Raw genomic sequence first — 18839 nt, 5'->3', positions numbered from 1 at the left:
TAGCAGCCGCATATAAAACATTACAACATTCTTGGCAAAAGAATTGTCCAGATGGTTTTGGGAACGGTCAGAATGGATATTTCCGTTGAAATATGACACCCAAAAGTTTTAGCGATTACGATACTTTCTTTAAGCTACTAATTGGCGTCTTTAAGAATAATATACTAAGGAATTACCAAAAAACAAATAAAAAATTATCTATTAACCTTACAGCTACAAATTACTGTCTTAACACGTCAAAATAGCATTTACCATTAAATATTTTTAAGAATTAAAAGCATAAAGATTATACATTTAGCTTCTTTTCTAAAATAAGAATAATATCTGCTGTTGCAAACGCATAAAAATAAATTTTGCGGTTGAATAACATTCAGAATTTAACTAAAAACGAATTACCATCTGAAAATTCAAACTGTTTAGCTGCAGTATGATTCGAAAACGAGTTGAATGAGATACGCTGAGAAATCTTTTTCCATCTTATCGCTTTGAAAAGTGACATTAAAAAAAATTGGCGCTGCTCATTTTAGTAAACATCGAAATAAATAATCAGTCGAGGTCAAGCAGATTGGCGATCGCTAATGATGCCCACGGAAATAGCGAAAGAAACCCTTTTTCAGAACTATGGCAGGTGCTGAGTTTCCTGTAACAGGAACACTAGCCGCACTATCAGATGATAAACACTGTAAAAACTAGAAAATCTGAACTCGAAAGTTTTATCTGAAAATAAGTCAACATGTGCTAACGAACTCACAATAATGACGGATTTGAACTCTCAAACTTGGGTTCTATATTTACTTTTAGCACATAGTTTCAGTGCGATAGAGAGATCTAAAAAAATTCCATGGATTTATAATACATATAGTGACTCAATCAGAAAAGTACCCTAATTTTGATAAAATATCGATAAAAATTTGATAATGTCAGTGTCGACAAATGTCTCCGAATAATTATTGTCTTCTTTGTCAAAATTCCATACTCTAAGCTTAGTGTATATAATTCTAATAGAGTTATTTATATGCTGATATATATATATATATATATATATATACCATATTTTCTCAAAGACCAAAAAATTAAATTCATGAGTAATAAATTTCATAATAGCCTAAAAATGTAAAACAGAATTTAATAAATATTAAAAACTAAAATACTTCAAACAAGTGATACCCTAATTCAAAACGTCAATGAAATTTAAAGAATATAAAAGAATAGGAATTCAATCAGTGCTACTTCGTCAGGAGAAGAAACAGTGAAATCAATTGAAATCTCTCTTCCAAAAAAAAAAAAAAAATCCTTGCTTTTCTGTATGCAGAATTACCGATGAACCATTCCAATGTTATTTTAATTATAATTGCTCACCAGAAAGTTCTGGTCCCTCCCCAAAGCTGCATATGGTGTAATTTTGCAGTATTGTTGCTTTCTACGGGTTCGTGGATTTGGAGCGATTTATGACAACACTTGAACAAGAATCAGAACTCAATATATTCGTCAGTATTACACAGGACAGTTCCAAACACGCGGTTACTGCCGTCGAAAAAACGATAAACGCGCTGAAACAATCAGCAACCTCTCCGCGTACAAGCAGGGCATATATAGCTTTTAACCTATCTTCGAGAACATTCCCGAAGAATACCGCTAAGAATGCGTTCTAGAATGTTCTCGCTCCATCTATGGTATATCGTCCAATTTGTCGGCAAATGGGCGATTTCGCGCCAAATCTGGTAATCCTACCTTTCTTCGCCACTTTCTGGCAACCCTAAACCCACTTTGCAGGGAAGCTTACCGCGGCTGGGCATTTCGTAACAGTATATTATCTTCTTAACTATTAGAAGTCATTTTAATAAGAGATGTTAAGAGGAGTTGAAAGTTTTATGAAATTAAATTCTTTTGAAAATTCTTTGAAATCATTATAAGAAGCTATGAAATTTAGCTTTATTGTTGACAAGTTATTTGTTATACACATAAATATTGGATAAATTGTTTTGTTATATAGCATCACCGTTCCTCTGAATTTTTTAATTTATTTATCCTTTGTCCGTATTTAGTCATCTTTAGTATTAAGTTTTAAAGACTCACCGGGAGCCGAATAGTTAAGGCTGCGAATACTGGTATTTCGACCTGAGTTCGAACCCAGGCAAAAACGTTTATTGCATGATTGGGTTTCGTGGTTTTATCATAGGTAACATGAAAACATCTCCACAAAGGCGTTCCTGTCCTTAGATAGACATCCTTCGTGTGCTTTGCCATATTCAAATAACCTAAACCTTTAGACTTTATTTATGATTTGTAGCTAACTAACTAATTAAGAAAATATAGCGATAAAAATATCAAAATTAAAATGTAATAATTGAAAGCCATTAATGACACCAGATATGCAAATGCGACGTTTTATTAATTACAAACACTGCAAATATTTATTTAATTAATGTTGCAAATGTTCATAAAAATTTTCTAATGAATATATGAAATGAAACTAACTGTATTAAATAACACATTAAATGAAGTTAACTGTATTGAGTAATACAAAAATTTAAATGAATAAAAAGTGTTTTATTGTTTTTAAATAGCCGTTTGTTAAGTAATTATAAATTTATTAATTTTAAAAGATAAATTACAGATGTATTTTACAGATTGGCAAAACTCTGAGAATTTAGAGTGACGTCACATGGAAGATAAATTGTAGACCTTACGATTCGCGCAGTGTCGGTACTTACCAAGATCAGTGGTTGATATATGCATAACAGCGTACCTAATGATTGCACAAGTTTTCGAGACTCCAAGAATTTTTGTATCGTCAAAAACTTTCTGATAAGAAAGAGTTTTAATTATAAATCCTTCGTACAAAAAAACGTTATCTTTATGCCTGTCTGTCTGCCTATATATCTATCTATCTGTCTATTGATCTCTTTATCTACATCTTTGTGTACCTATATAGAGTTTTCAAATGCTATAAAAACAAATTGCATCTTGTTCAGCGTTACTATGGCTACACTAAATGAGGTTTTAATGATTCGATCCGCTTAATAGCTGGCAGTAACGGTCAACAAATGTTTTGTCCGAGAATACACGAGATTCATTTCCTGTGTATTCCCGTATGCCGATATCATATACATTTTGCTATCAGTACTGTTTCTGAATGATGTAATTCGTTGATGTCGTTTGATAGTATATAAATGTTTCCAAATAAAGTATGGATATATTGCTGTTTAAATTGTATGTTAGATACTGTTACCTGCGTACGAGTTCTTAATCGATTAAATGCCCACAGAATCGACGTTAGCTTGATACAGTTTATTTTCCCAAAAGAAACACTTTATAGCTCCGGAACTTTTCACAAAAGTACTCGTATAGCTCTTATCAGTATCACAGAGCACAATCAATAATTACACTTCAAATTACTAAGATGTTAAATACAACGCAATGACGCATCTAAAAGGGGAAGCTGGCACGGAGATCTCTCAATACTTCGAACTCGTGAACAAAAAACTTTCGCTGGTCTTATGTAGTATGTAATTTTTTAACTTCTAAAGATATGGGAGACAGGGAATTACCATAAAACAAAAGGAGCGACATTTTCATCTTGTTTTATTTGCCATGAATGCAATCTTTTGTAAAAGCAAAGAGGCACAAAAACGGAAATATCTGTACCATCTCATCTTTGCTGATGTGAAGTAAAGTTTAGCTGTGTAGTCTCTTGTCCTCTCCTGCAGTAAGATTGATTAATTATTATTATAATTACTAAATTAGACTCCATTTCCTCTCTTCCACAAAGCATGCCACATGACGTACACATCTAAGTTACAGCACTAACAAAATAAATAAATAAAATGTACAACAGCACTGCTGAGGGGGAAATAATAGATAAAAATAAAAATTATAAAACTTAAAAATCTAAACTCAGAATGAAATTGCCCAAAGCGTAAATTGTCTTTTAGCCATAAAAGTTCAGGAAAAAGGGATGCACACAGATCCTTCGAAGCGGCAGATCCCTTAAGACAAATCCTTCAAGAAGAATACGATTGACATCTTCATCGCTGCTGCCGCAGCTTCAACAAAAAACTTGGAACAACTCTAAACTGCTTGAAATAACTCTTTAAATATCCTGAGTTAATCTGCTGAAAAATAATCAACTTTTCCGTAAATTACCTTACAGAAAAACATTTTTACCCATTGTGCTTTTGGTGAGAGAAGGTATTCTATGTTACAATTGTGGACAGAAAAGCGAATCTTTACATATCAAACACGCGTTGATTTCAAACCCGTAAATAAATTTTGAATTCATTTCACAGCGAGGTTTAAGCATAGCAACTCAGCATGAGAAATTGAGCACTCATTACTAACTCTGTACTTTTTGAAATTTCTTTCTTGTTTATCTTCCCAAATATAACAAAATGCAAAGCCAAATTTATCATTTATCTTACTTCCGTCAGCAAACAAATTAATTGGTACGCTTCAAGAACAGCGTCGGAATATAGGGTTCCTGTGAACAGGTTACGGGGGAAAAACTATTTGGAGTGTGAAATTATAGAACACACCCAATTAATTTAGGCCAAAATCATATATTTTTCCCTCAGATGTCAAGAAATTTCATACAGAATCTGAATGAAAGTGTTCCAACTGAAAGGCTTTCTTAAATTTAGCTACTTCAAAGGCAAGCGCTTGTGTATCTGTACAAGATCAGCGCCTGAGATAGTGGTGATAACATTATTTAACTTCAGTTGCTCTGCCAACAGATTTACATCTTCTTCATTGCCTGTTGTTTGATCCATTTTACTAAGTATAGAGTATGTTTTAACTCCACTATTCATCAAGACAATAGCTAAGGGAAGCCATTTGGCAAACTGTCATTCTGCACTTGTAATAGAAGAAATGGTTCGTCGTCTTGTAATCAGTGGACTAAGAGCCGATTGATCTCAATCATTATAATGTATTTTTTAACAATGAAAATTATTGTCGAACATGCGTTGTGTCTGTCATCGATCAAGTAGCTATGCGTATTTATTGAATTATTAAAATTTCGAAATATTGAAAAAGTGGTGTGATAATGGAATGTAATTATAGGTTGATATTGTTTGATAACTACTTAAACTTATGTCTGATAACTACCGTAAATGATTTAATATTTTTGTTTCATGGTATTAAACACTTTTTTTTGTTTGAAAATTTAATCTATTTGTAACCTGTAAATGTACACCAAAAGCAAGGATTTAATCCTATTGCGAAATTATACTAAAACTAAATTTCCTTTGAACTGATTTTGAGAGGATACCTCGAAATTAATTAATTTAACTAACTAAAAACAAAATAAAGCTTACTTATTAAGCCTTTACACTCTTTTTTTTTTTAAATGTGATACAAGAACGCAGTGTGCATGGTGGCCGGCTGTAGCTTATTCGTTTTGTTTGGTTTATTTGATTATAGTAAAGCACTCTGGGGTTATCTGCTTAAGGGGAGGGATGCCTTCGTGGAGAACTTTATTACGGATTGGTTTAGTTAAGCTTAGTTTATTACTCTAGGACCATATAACTAAGGCAGGGTTGTCTTCATGAAGGAAATTCTAAAGGAAACTGACTTGTATACACGTTAGACATGGGGGAAACCCGAAAAGGCCCATGCAGCCTGCCCGTTCGCCTGAATTCGAGCCCAAGTCGGAAAAAGCAGTGTTCAGCAATTTTACTGCTTGGTCGCTGGTGAAGCCTTTTCTGGGGGAAACTGATTGGTATATAATATACGTTAAACATGGAGAAAAACCACGAAAATGCCCATGAAGACATCTTTGAGAATCGAACCCCGGACCGAATTACCAGTATTCAGCGACTTTGCCGATCGGCCGCTGGCGGGTACTTCTGTCTTAAATGATATGCCATCATGGAATAACGGAATATTTTATTTCAGATTTTAAAATTTAACGGATGGCTTGAAAATATCATGAAACATAATTGAGCGGAATGTCTTGTCTTTCCTTTCAAATATAAACCTCATTTATGTGGCTACCAGCGGCCGAGCGGTAAAGTCGCTGAACACTGGTAGTTCAGTCCGGGGTTCGAATTCCGTGACCGAGCAGGCTGGATTGGTGTTTTTGTGGTTTTTCCACACTTGCAACGTGTATACGAGCAGGCTTCCCGTAGAAAGTGCCTCCACGAAGGCATCCTTTTCCTTAGGCAGTTAGCCTTCGAGTGCTTTGCCATGATCAAATAAACCTTATTTACAATTTTATTATATGGATATTTAATGCGCAATGTTTTGTAAATGTACTATTCGGTGAAAGATCTTTGTTTAATAGCTAAAAAATAGGTAAGCGTAATTATAATTGTTAACACTACATTTTATTTCATTTTAATATTTTTTTAATTGTATAAATCATAATTAATTTTGGAAGGGGGTGGCAAACTCGAGAGGAGGTCGCATTGAAAAAGATGGAATTTCGCAAAATTTTTATGTCTGTTATTTTGCACTAACAATTTAGTGAAAAACATCGCTGCCGAAAGTTTGCACTTTTACAATTTTCAAATTAATAAAAATAAATAAATAAATATAAAAAATATTTTTAAAAACTCTGAAAGGGTTCAGATGTTAACGATCTCCCGAATGGGCTCTTTTAAAGTTTAACACGGTTTATCAGTAAGTATTATCGATAGAGACAGCTCAAGTGGAATAGCGAAACATTTTATAGGATATTAAATCATATGCATTTAGACCAGGGCTTCTTAAATGTTTTTCAATCGCGACCCCTTTTTATCACTGAGATTTTTTTTGCGAGCCCAGGACCCCATAATATTTACGAAACTTTGTGGGACCCCATAAGCGTTGCGCAAATATGATACATGCGTGAGTGAAACCGTCAGTGTTTTAACTTGTACTATATACTATTTCAGGTTTAGGTCATTAACTTTAATTTCAAATTTTAAGACATAGAACATAGTGAAAATTTTAAATAAGTAACAGACGAAATGACAGCGTCAAGGGCAAATCAAGGAAAATTAACTTTTATGTTATAAACAGATTGCATCGAAACGTTTTCGTTTTTCCTTTGTCTGTATTATCTCATCTTTATCTATTTTCAGATACATTGTGTAAAAATATGACTGCCATGGGGGTTGCAATCAACAGTTTTAAGAAACTGTGATTTAGACCAATATGGAACCGTTATATATATATACGTATCATCTGTGTATTTAAAAAGCAAAAAAAAAAAAAAAAAAAAAAAAAAAATACTAATTTTTATTCTGTAAAAGTATGAACTGTTTTTATTAGCTATATCATGAATAAAATTCGTTTTTATTTAAATCAAACAAATTGAAAATGAAAAAATAATAATTTCCTAAAGAACTGCATCTTTGATTATAAATAATTTAGATTTTTAACTATTAACAGACAGATTAAATATGAAAGAATATTATCTTGCGTTTTTCCGAATGGCTGAAGACTCGAATGAAAAGTGAAACAACGCATTTACAATGGCCCATGCGAAATTTCGAGACTAATAGCCCTTCTGGGCTAAATTAAAATGTACCATATGTGAAGCTGCACCACAAATAATTCGTATCAAACCTTATAAATCTGTCAGATTCTAGAAACGTAATCAACGCCATTGCATGACATCCAAGTTTCCATTTAAATATAAGGTGTTTCATTCAACGGTATGCTTTTAAATTTAGGAAAAAATATATCCGTCATTGAAACTCTTTATCAGTACCGACTCTGATTTTTGTTTGTTATATTATGTCAGAGCTCATTACGTTATATGCCTGAGACAAAGTATGCCTTCGTAAAGAACTTTCTAAGGAAAACTAGTTCATGTACACACGTTACATCGTGAGAGAAGCAATGAAACCGCTTCTGCTGCCTGCCCATTCGCGGACATTTTAACTGAGTTAAGCTATTTGAAAGTCTGATCAATTCGGCCAAATACACTTAAGGGCACTTTCATGTTATTTTGGTAAAGAACTTTTTTTAATAATGGGTACTTCGGTATGCGTCCTGTTTGGGCGCTTAAGGTTTTGTTTGAAACACGATCTTCTTCCTTTGATCCTCTGTAGAGGGAGTGCAACGATTGTCCATAAGCGTCATTCTATTCAATACAAATCCCACAATATACATTGTGGATTTTCATGTGATTTCATGTTTTCTTGTGTAATTATATATATATGTAATACTAGCACAATTTTTGGAGGCACTGATATAAGACCAATAAGATGTAGAAGCGTAGCAATGTTCTTTAGCGTAGATACTTGATGCTTAGCGTCCATCCATTTTGAAAAAGAAGTAGTTGAGCCGGATTAAATTCCATATTTATTTAAATTCTCATATGCGGCCACAATTGACTTGGCACACCAATCGTGCCTATTTCTAGAACAATTTTGATACTGCAAGTATTTCGATGAAAGCGAGCATAGCTGATTACTGCAGCGTCTTAACAGGAGAAAAGCGTAAGCGAGAAGAGAGAGATTGTCGCAGTACTTCAGAAGAAGAAGGCAGGGAGTCAAAAAAGGTTTTGATTTACAAAATTACTTTGATTGGGCAAGATGTATCTGAATTAAGGGTTACGTAATTATTAGGTTCACACCTCGCACTATTTTGCTTCTCCAATTTACGACTCCATTTGCTTCACTGGCCTCGTTACTGTCGACCACACACCTTTCCACCCTCTTAGTCCTCCCTTAGGGTACCATGATCATGTAGCATTCACATTATGTGCCATATAGGCGAAATTCCTCTTATTGAGCCAAATACGTTGTGCTCCCGCGCAATATCTCGGCATAAAATGCTCGGATCGAGTGAATTTGAAGAAAGTTTACTTACTTAGATTTGACTGTTAAATACCGAATGCCGAGAGCTGCAGTATCTATGATTGTGAAAAACAAAGACGCTATTATACAGACTAACGTTGCGAACGGAAACATTAGAGCATGCTTAAAAACTGCTTTTGATTTGGGTAGCAGAAGAACATTTATGTGTTGTACAGAAGGTGTTTATTCATTTCTAGAACGATTTCCATAAAGAATTTTTTTTAAAAAAGGGGAGGGGAATAAAAATTTCTGGCAAGAGCTTATTGTTTGAAATGAGAAATATCGACTGCTTTTTTTTAATTTAAGTGTTAAAACCAACGTTACATAATATCAAGAAACGTTTTACGTCCGATATTTACAGAATAAATTCCATTTCTTTATCCCACTAACTTAAAAACAGTGAAACTTCATCCAGAAGAAGCGACAAGTCATACTTCAAAAGACTGCATTCCAAAGACATACTTCTGCATTCCTTGAAAAATTGAAGACTGATACAGGTTTTGCATATATATATATCGTTTCAACGTATTCCTACAAAGTACCCCAGAGGTTTCACTTTTGGACTATTGTGCCTTCGGTCTCTTGAAAAAGCTCTTTCTAAGCGCAAACCCGCCACGATTGATGGACTCAGGAAAGTAGTGGAAAAGAAATGGAAATCAGTACCCCTGGGAATTTTAAGAAAAGCCATTCTATCATGGAAATCACGATGCAGAAATCATCTGGATTTTTATAGTTCAGGAAAAAAAAGTTATCAGATCGAACATTAAAAAAAATTCTGTTTACAGTTTAAACAATAATTAAACTGCCCTGAAATTGTTCTAAAAATGTGTAAACATCTACTATATTTAGTTTATGTACAGTATATGTATTCACTCTTTTGTATTTTAATATTAAACAGCTTTATAATAAAACCTACAGGATTTTTTGATAAGAATGGATTAATTATTTTCCCTTTATTTATTACTGGAAAAGTTCGTTTAGTATAAGACCAAGCATCTAAAACGGGTTAATGATGTATACCGAGATGCCGCTGTACTTCTGCTGATGATCCAAAAACCTCAGCGCTCATTCCTTTGATTACCTCGGGGCAGGAACGCCCTGAGGAAGGCCACCTAACGCTCTTCATTTAAAATACTGTTCTTTGATTATGATAATAATAAACCTTAACATCTACTACGTCTAATAAATCTTACCCCTACTGTATCTAGAACTTGTGTCAAAGTCCTCCAGAGACCATACTAAAACGATAGCGAGTATTCGTTAGTATGAAACAAATCACAATGTCTAAAAGAAGGTTAAAACAACCGTTTTATTTAAGTCTTAAATGAAAAAAAAAAAGTCATAACTTGTGCGATAGATGAATTTCCGCTACTTGTGTGTATTTAAATCGACATGAGTTACGATTCAACTATTTACCCGTTCGGCTTCTGGTAGAGCGGTTTAGGTTTTGCAAAAAAGCACTAGTTTTTCACAATCCAATACGGAATGCGATTACAAATTGAGTTTACATTTTTAGTGTTTTTTTCCTTCATAAATTGTAATAAGAGGTAATATTAAATATTCTTTGTATTTCTGAAAATTAATTTTAATAGAGATGGGAAAAAAAATCAGGAGTTCATAGGTTTATTTCTTTAAAGTTCGTGCAAATTAGTGTCGTTCTTTTGTGCATGTATTCATTTTCTGCGTTGGAATATAACTAAAAAGTCATTTGCCGACCTGTTTCTTTGAGCGTGTCTGTTCCTAGCAGTATTTTATAACAACTGTCTGTACCGCGTTTGCTGATTTACAAACGAGCATTATTGTTTTCTAAATGCTGCTGCTTGCCGAATACCCCCAAAAGAGAGAATTCAGAGAAAAGAATATTAACCAAAAAGGCGTGCAACTACGCAGCATGATAGAGAAAAGACGTAGGCGTCAGCCAGCGAAAAAGAAAAGAAAACAAGCAAACCGGGTAAAAATAAAAACACCAAAAAACGCATCTCTCTCTTGCTGCTCGCACTGCTAAGGTCAACTTTTGCTGGCTGGAACATTTTTACTCCGAAGCAGGATGTTTACATAAGTTGCGGCCACGTCCAACAAACAGTTGTTGATCTAAGGACCCGCCGCTTTTTGCTGTTGACACAACTGCCTTCGCGTCCCGCACTCCTCCCCTTAAACCAGCCACCAATAACCTTCACCTCAGCCCTTAAACAGGGCGACGGACCTCACCCTACATCGGTATATATATATGTAAGATTACATATATAAATCCATTTATGTATGAGATGTGTTATGGGAAGAGAACAACTGGGTATGTTGAAAATGCCCAGGAAATTCCGTTGCAACCATGTATTTATGTTTTCCTCCAAGTATTATGATACTTGATGATGAGAAAAATGTTGCATCAGCATCATCTACATAATCTTGGATTATCCGAACTGATTGATGCTGGAATAAGCTCGGATAATCGATTTTCATATTTAATAAAAAAAGCAATAAAAGGTTTTTACAAAATAAGTTTTTAGTTAAAATTCAGAAAATAATTCATGAACTGAAAGAAGAAAAGTGATGAAGCGGAAAGTATTTTTCGATGTATCAATGAATTTATCTAATTGATTCTAAATATAACTAGAAACTTAGAAATACTTACTTTCATAGCATTTTAATTAGGACAAGTCATTAACAGCTGATTATCTTTAATTCTTATGCAGATATTGAAACTGTTCCTGGAAAGTTCCTGGAAATTATTTGACCGATGCATCTCTTCTCTTAATGTTCTTACAGCATTCCTCCTCCAATTTCGTCATCGTCTTCTTCAGAAAGTTGATCACAAAATGCGCTCGGATTTGTTTCAGAAAGCGACAGGTGGATATCTTCTGTCATTGAATCTTGCCTTGATGTTTTTCATCAGTAACCATGCAAGACTTAAATTCCTCATAATGCAGTTTTGCAGTTATATGTTGAAAGTGTCAGTTATAATCTATTTGTTTAAAAAGATACATCAAGGCCGTTGCTATCCCTCCCTATTTGCGATCGTAACGGGTGTCGTCTTCACCGCGCAGAACTAATTTTCTTCACCTCATTTGGAACTGTATTTCAACTCAATATTCATTCGTTCGCTTCAAACACTCTAAACGGAAATGGAGGGGAAATTGGCAACACGTACGTCTGTTGTAGCTGTCATTCCTACGATTATGAGGCAAATCCGGCGGCGGAAAATGACCTTGAACTTTCTATTTTAAAGTAACAGACTACTCTATGGCATTCATTTCCTCGAACGGCCAAAGTTGTCTCGAATTGCGAATGGTGACCTGTGTATTTTACTGCAGTGAAAAATGTCGAACATGGTTAATATTTTAAATTTTTTGTTAGAGAATGTTTTTAACAGAGGCCTTCGAAAACTGAGAGATTATTAGTTTGCGTTACGTTACGCTACCACTCACATATCATCCGCTCGTCGTGGCCGGTGTTGCCGTTGCTCGAAATTTAAAGTAAATTTGTCTTCCATACGGCTTCGTGCATACACATTCTTAACGAGTTGCCACCAGGCAAAGCATAAAATCATTTATTTCTTTTTAAACTTTATTAATTCTGTAATTCCTTAACAAACTAAATGATTTAAAACGATATGCACAAATTTTTAACACTTTAAATCTTCATTTCATTTTTAATAGTATATATTATAAAAAACTGGAAAAAATCTGGAAGCTTTCAGATTTTATATTATACCAAAAAGGGCGTTTCTTTTCATTTACACACACATACACGTTTTCAGAGCATTTGGGCTGGTGTTCGCTTTGAACTAAAAATACTTAAAAACAGCGTATTTTTTTTTAAATTTCTGATAGAGAATCTCGCGTGCTGGAGATAATTTTTTTTTCCCATACAGTGTTGTCATTGCTCGCTTTGAAATCGTTGAGTTTGTTAATCAAAAATTCGTTAAGGTTTTACAAAATTTGAAATAGATAATAAAATAAATTCCAAATTCGAGCTTCCAGGTGCCTGAATATTCAAAATGTGATGACTTTAGGTACCGTCCCTCCCCCCTCCGTACACACACAGTGCGAGAAACATACATACATTCGTGCAGATTCTTCATTATTTAATTTCTTTTATAGGATGATAATATTGGATGGCAACAATCTGAAAGGTGAAATGGACATTTACGCAAAATGCCATTTCGAGACTAATAAATTTAAATTGATTTAATTTAAATTTTATCGAACTGATAATTTTTATAACATTTATATTTATTATTATAATTTATTAAAATTTTTGTAATACCATTATTACGTACCTGTCACAGAATACTTGTTTCATGTTAATTTATTTAATGTTATGTTATTTAAACTATTCCATATATTTTAATTCGATATGCCTTAGTCGTTTAGCTGTGTAATATTAGATATATACTACTATCTGAATAATACTCGTATATCCTTGCACAGACTTAAGTTTGAAAACGAAAAATTTTATGAATTTTGTTTAAACTTACGTAACATCAGTAGAACTGAATTTGTTAGAAATATTTTTATTTGATATTAAAAAATAGCGCATGAAATTTATATTAATAAATTTTATTAGTTTTGTAAAATGTACCTGGTTTTGTAGAGAAATTAGGAGAGATGTTGTATTTAGTACTTTTCTGTTTTTCAGATATAACTTTGTACCAACCTCGGTGAAGGGAGGCGGACATGAGAAACACAAGCTGTAGTTATTAAACTATTTACTTGAAAATAATCACATCAAAAGTCCGAATCTCTGTTATAAAGAATGCTCGCATGTAGTCTCAGCTACCGTGACGGACTTTGATGCAGAGGTAAGTTTCTCTGAATGATATTTATGCACGTCAAATTTCCTGCGGTTTGTAAATTTTATGCTTATTATCTACATATATAATGTAGACGGAAACATATCTAAAATTAGCAAGAAAGCAAACTTAAATAAATTATTATTAATGCTGAATAAAACTCTATTGATTTTTAGGCATCTGAAATAGGTTTGTCTTCCTCAGGAACCTTTCATTTTCGAAGTTCTACGCGTTTCGTTACTATTTTTCTGAAATTTTATGCTTATTATCTACATATATAATGCAGACGGAAACATATCTAAAATTAGCAAGAAAGCAAACTTAAATAAATTATTATTAATGCTGAATAAAACTCTATTGATTTTTAGGCATCTGACATAGGTTTGTCTTCCTCAGGAACTTTTCATTTTCGAAGTTCTACGCGTTTCGTTACTATTTTTCTGGACAGATGGCGCTACATTTGTTTGCACTTTACCCATTGATTTCCATATAAAATAACTTATCGTTTCTCTCACTTTCTGAAATATAAATACATAATACAATAAAATAAATCCTCTTGCCCTGTCCTGAATAAGAGGAACCTGTGTCTAATCGCTCTCGAAGCATTAATGGAACAGACTCATCGCGTAATATCCGAAGGCTTTGAAATAGTTATTAAAACTGGAGAAGCGTTGTATAGGAGTCTGATGAAATCAGTGAGAGCAGGTGTATAAGCTTTTAATTTCACCTAAGTATGTAAAGTACTTACTTAAAAATTTAATTACTTAGTAATTTTACCTGAGTATGTGAAGTACTTACTTTACATTAAAAAAGTACTTCTATTACCTTTTAATGTAATTGAAGGAGCTTGTACTGAATTTATTGAATACTTGCTAAAACACTTTGGGATTTTTTGTTATGAATTTTTGCGCTTTCTGGATTATTTGTTCTTTCATCGTACTGGAATATATTGATTCGCTTTTGTGTTATACATTTGTGAAACCGTAAAGATTTCTGTCAAATTTCCTGTATTAATCATTATGTAGGACCTACAATTTAAATTAAAAAAAAAAAAATAATAAGCTGTTTTCTCTATTTGTCTCTTTGGTTCCTTCCCTCGTGAAATCTGATCCAAGCAAGTCTAACGTTATATCATAGGTAAAGCAATTTATACGCCTCATCCACAAAAGTCTTTACGCGGTCTTTATATTCACAACCAATCTGTACTTCAAATATAGAAGTGTTTTAAATAACGCAAATATTCGTGTTTTGGCGTTTATAAATTTTTAAAAACAGTTTTATAAAAATTACGAATTGTAACTTTTTACGTGGTCATCCGGTACTTTATTTACAAAACCTCTAGATTCATATAAAGTTGGTCGAGATATTTAATTTCAAAAGAGGCGATATTTGTCATTATTTTCTATTTGCATTTAGGGGTCGGTTAATACGTAATTCGAGGCTGATTTTTCCCCTTAGATGTCATTGAATGGAAATCTTTTGTGATTTTGTAGTCTGCAGCATTCTTTAATTTAATATTTTGTTACTATTATGCCTAAAGAATCCGTACACAAGCAATTAATTAGTTTTCAAACACAAAAAGTACATTATTAATATTCTCGTGAAGTTTATTATAGAGTCATTGTTCATAGGGAGAAAAATCCATTAAACTAGAAATACACCTTGTTTCGAAAAGAATATACGTATTACAAAGTGTTATTTTGTCCAAACTATCGAACACTGCGCCTCGGCTGGGCTATTGGCGAAACGAATAGATAGTCTAGTTTATATTAATATCCGCTAGATGTCAGTTGTCTTCTGTTTCGCGTGGTAACCGTCACATGTTTGAAATGGCTACTCCATAGCAGAAATAATTTTTGTGTTCTCGAATTTGACATTCTGTGACTTCTTCCTGTGGGGTTTCATTAAAGACAACGTGTATGTACCACCACTCCCACAGAACCTGGAAGAGGTGAAGAACCGGATCTGTACATCAGTGACGACGGACATGCTTGTCCAAATATGGGAGGAATTAGATTATCGATGTGATATTGTTCGTGTCGCTGATGAAGGACATACCGAACATCTGTAATCTGAACTTGAGAAGTTCGTACATATGTGTATAAAGTTTCATATTTGTATGTCATACAGTTTAATAAATATATGCATTCGAAATACGTATATTCTTTTTGAAACATACTGTATTTTTAATTCAGGCAAATTATGTTAGGTAATAGCCTATCAGTCGGTGTATTGGAGTCAAGTACTAAACATGGTGTTCTGCCACGAGATTTATTTTGTAACTTCAATGTCACAAGTTTTACTTCCTTAAGTGTAATTTTTTAAATTGTGTTTCAGAAGTAAAACTCAAGGTGAATCTTTTGTGTAGTTAGTATTCCTTTAATTCTATTTAACTGTTAACTCTTAACAAACTTAGAATTATGGCGTCATCGGCTTACAGTTGGGAGAATTTCCCTTTTTAGTACAGTTAGTAAATTTGTTTTGCCAGGCAACAACTGATGGTACTTCAGTAGTTTTAAATTTCAGGGTTAAGAAAGTTATTTAATGGTTAATTCACTATACTGGAATTACTTGACATAATGCTTGTTCAAAGTTTAATATTTACCTATCAACGCGTTTGAATTACAAAGCATGACCAAATTTAATTACTTAGACTTCAGATAAAATATATGCATAAATTTGGAATTTTCCCTGTGTGTTATTAATGTATTATTTTGCCTATATTTTAATAAATGTTCAGTAAATGAAATTTAAAATTTAGAAGTAAGAATTGAGTAAGTGAATTTTAAAATTAAAAAAAATATATATATATATATTTTATATTTTCTTAAAAAATTTTTCTAGCTCATCATATGCTTTCAGAAAGAATAAATAACGAAATACCCATATACAAAACATATGGTTGCAAATTTAGGTGCATACAAAATTAACTCTAAAATGATCACTGTAAAAGCAATAAATGCATAAATACTAAATGAAACGGTACAAAAAACAATAATACGCACAAATATATTTAAATATCTGCAGAAATTTACAAAAATATGTAATTGTGTATCATTACATATTGTATGACAATAATATGTTATTGTGCTAATTTTTTTTTTTTTTTTGGCTTGTCATTCGTGCGTGTGTTTGAGACTTTTGTTAAATTTTAACAAAATGGTCTTGATATTACCACTTTTTGATATTTGGCATTCTGAATCACTTATTAGTCAGTATCCATTTTGATGTAGTGCCCACCAGCGGCCAAAATGTTAAGACCCCTAAACACTTGCAGTTCGATCCGGATTCAAATCTATGGGAAAATGGGCTCGCTATATGAGAGTTTTCTTGGGTTTTTCGCATTTGTAACGCGAATATGAACTAGGTTTCTACGAAGTCCTCTACGAAGGTGTCCATCTGCTAACGCAGCTAATCTTAATGTGGTTTGTTACAGGGGGTCCCACTCGAAAAGGGCCCCGGCAAAAGTGTGATGAAATTCACACTCTTATAACAAGGGGAAGTGAAATCAAATTTTTACATGACAACTCTTTATGTTTTGAGAAATGAAAGTACATTACAAGTGGTTCTGGAAGTGACCTCTCCCCGACCAGTATGCACACTTCATCACAGCGCTACATTTTCGTGTATGTTATTGCTAGAGTAGACGTTGTATAGTGATGAACTGTGATTCCACTTGTTAGGATAAGTAAACTAACAAAACACACGTTTACAAAGTAGTGACATGCAGTTGTCGAGGAACCTTTCCGTTCACAGAAGATGGGCGTGTTCAGTGCTTTATCACAACGCGCGTCATTGGGCAAATTTGTTTTTACCTGCTATCGCAGTGTAGTAACAAACAGTGTTTCACGAATTTTTGAACCGGTTGGTTGGTGATCAGGTGACATTTCACAAGTACCAGCAAAATGAGAAAATATGCCACCCGTCTGTGGAATCATTTTTTCATACTTGACTCCCTTTGACGTTTTCCTGTGACTTCGCCTTAAATGTAATGCATCCAACCTAAACCACGCAGCAAACACGAGTTACATCAGAACATCCACCGTGAAATTTAGGCGGTGACGCCCAATATTCCGGCAGCAACATATATGACCATGCAGTGCCATTTTAATTTTTCTGTTCAGGTGGGGAAGATCACTTCCAGCACCTCTTATAATGCACTTGCATATCTTAAACATAAAGATACGTCATGTAAAAATTTGGTTTCACTTACTCATGCTCTAAGACTTTTATCACACTTTCCGTAGGTCCCTTTTGAGAGGGACACCTTGTATAATCTAATGAATGCATTAATCAGACAAATAAAAGTGCAAACCATTTATCCGTATTTTAGGAGGTTCTAAGTTAATCCGGATAATTAAAGATCTACTGTGCTAGTAATAATTATTGTAACCCATTTAATGAATAAATGGGATTGCAGCAATGTACAGTGAATGGTTTTACAGAAAGAGCGCGTTTTACATTAGTTCTAAGAATGATAGAACAAGTCCACGACGCTGAAAGTCATAAATTTAACATTCCTGAAGTGCAAAGGCTTAGAATGGTTCCTTAAAAATAAATGAACTAATAAATCCTTCATTCGTGACACATTTTTCATGGAAAAATACTTCAGTCGGCACAATCCGTGAAATGAATAGGCGTAGCCATTTCAATTGAGACCAGTGGGCAGCTGACCAGTTGGCCCTGCCCATAATCCCACCTCCCAAAGCAGTCCTTCTGCATTCCAAGCCCGGGCTTGGATTAAAAAAATGGGAAGGCTTTGCGAATGCTTGAGTCAAAATTAAAATATAATCAAATCAGTCATTTACAATGAATGCACACAGCAATGTGGGAATGAATCACTAATCAAATCGGAAAACAAAAATTTCAAATAAAAACAAGCTAAAAGGAAAGAGACGAAACGATGTAATCGCATCTGCATTCGCTAACTTATTTTCCTGCAGCTTACAGTGATTGACATGACAATAATCCAACAACTATCCCAATAACAGGTGGTGCCGTTAGAATACGAACATTGTTTCATGATTTCGCTGCGCATTTATTATGTTTTATTTCTTTTCCTTCGTATTTTCCCTAAATCTGCTTTTTCTGTTTTTATTCTCGCAGACGATTACAATGTCCGCGATAAACAACGAGGAAAGGACAAAATGCCATTGGCAGATACAAAACGGGCATGATTTACGGTGGCGAAATGACTCTCGGTTTCTTTGCCGCCGTTGAAGGTCAAGGTTGATGAAGAACGTGATTTTTTTTGTTTCGTT

At 33.7% G+C, this 18839-nt stretch overlaps 1 protein-coding gene across 6 annotated transcripts in view; it reads left to right on the top strand.

Moving 5' to 3' along the window:
* The window catches only part of LOC118191585 (forkhead box protein P4-like), an 821276-nt gene that overhangs the window by 152787 nt on the left and 649650 nt on the right, over positions 1 to 18839 (top strand). For all 6 annotated transcript variants that reach the window (XM_085825723.1, XM_085825722.1, XM_085825716.1 and 3 more), the window contains one exon: positions 13425 to 13587. The gene's annotated coding sequence lies outside the window, so the exon portion shown is untranslated. The remainder of the gene's footprint in view (positions 1 to 13424; positions 13588 to 18839) is intronic.

Source organism: Stegodyphus dumicola, chromosome 10, assembly GCF_044657685.1.
Source record: "Stegodyphus dumicola isolate Sdum_Otavi_A_Nest chromosome 10, ASM4465768v1".
In the NCBI taxonomy this organism is placed as follows: domain Eukaryota; kingdom Metazoa; phylum Arthropoda; class Arachnida; order Araneae; family Eresidae; genus Stegodyphus; species Stegodyphus dumicola.
Note: the sequence above shows the minus strand (reverse complement) of the source record. Positions and strands in the feature narration are given on the sequence as shown.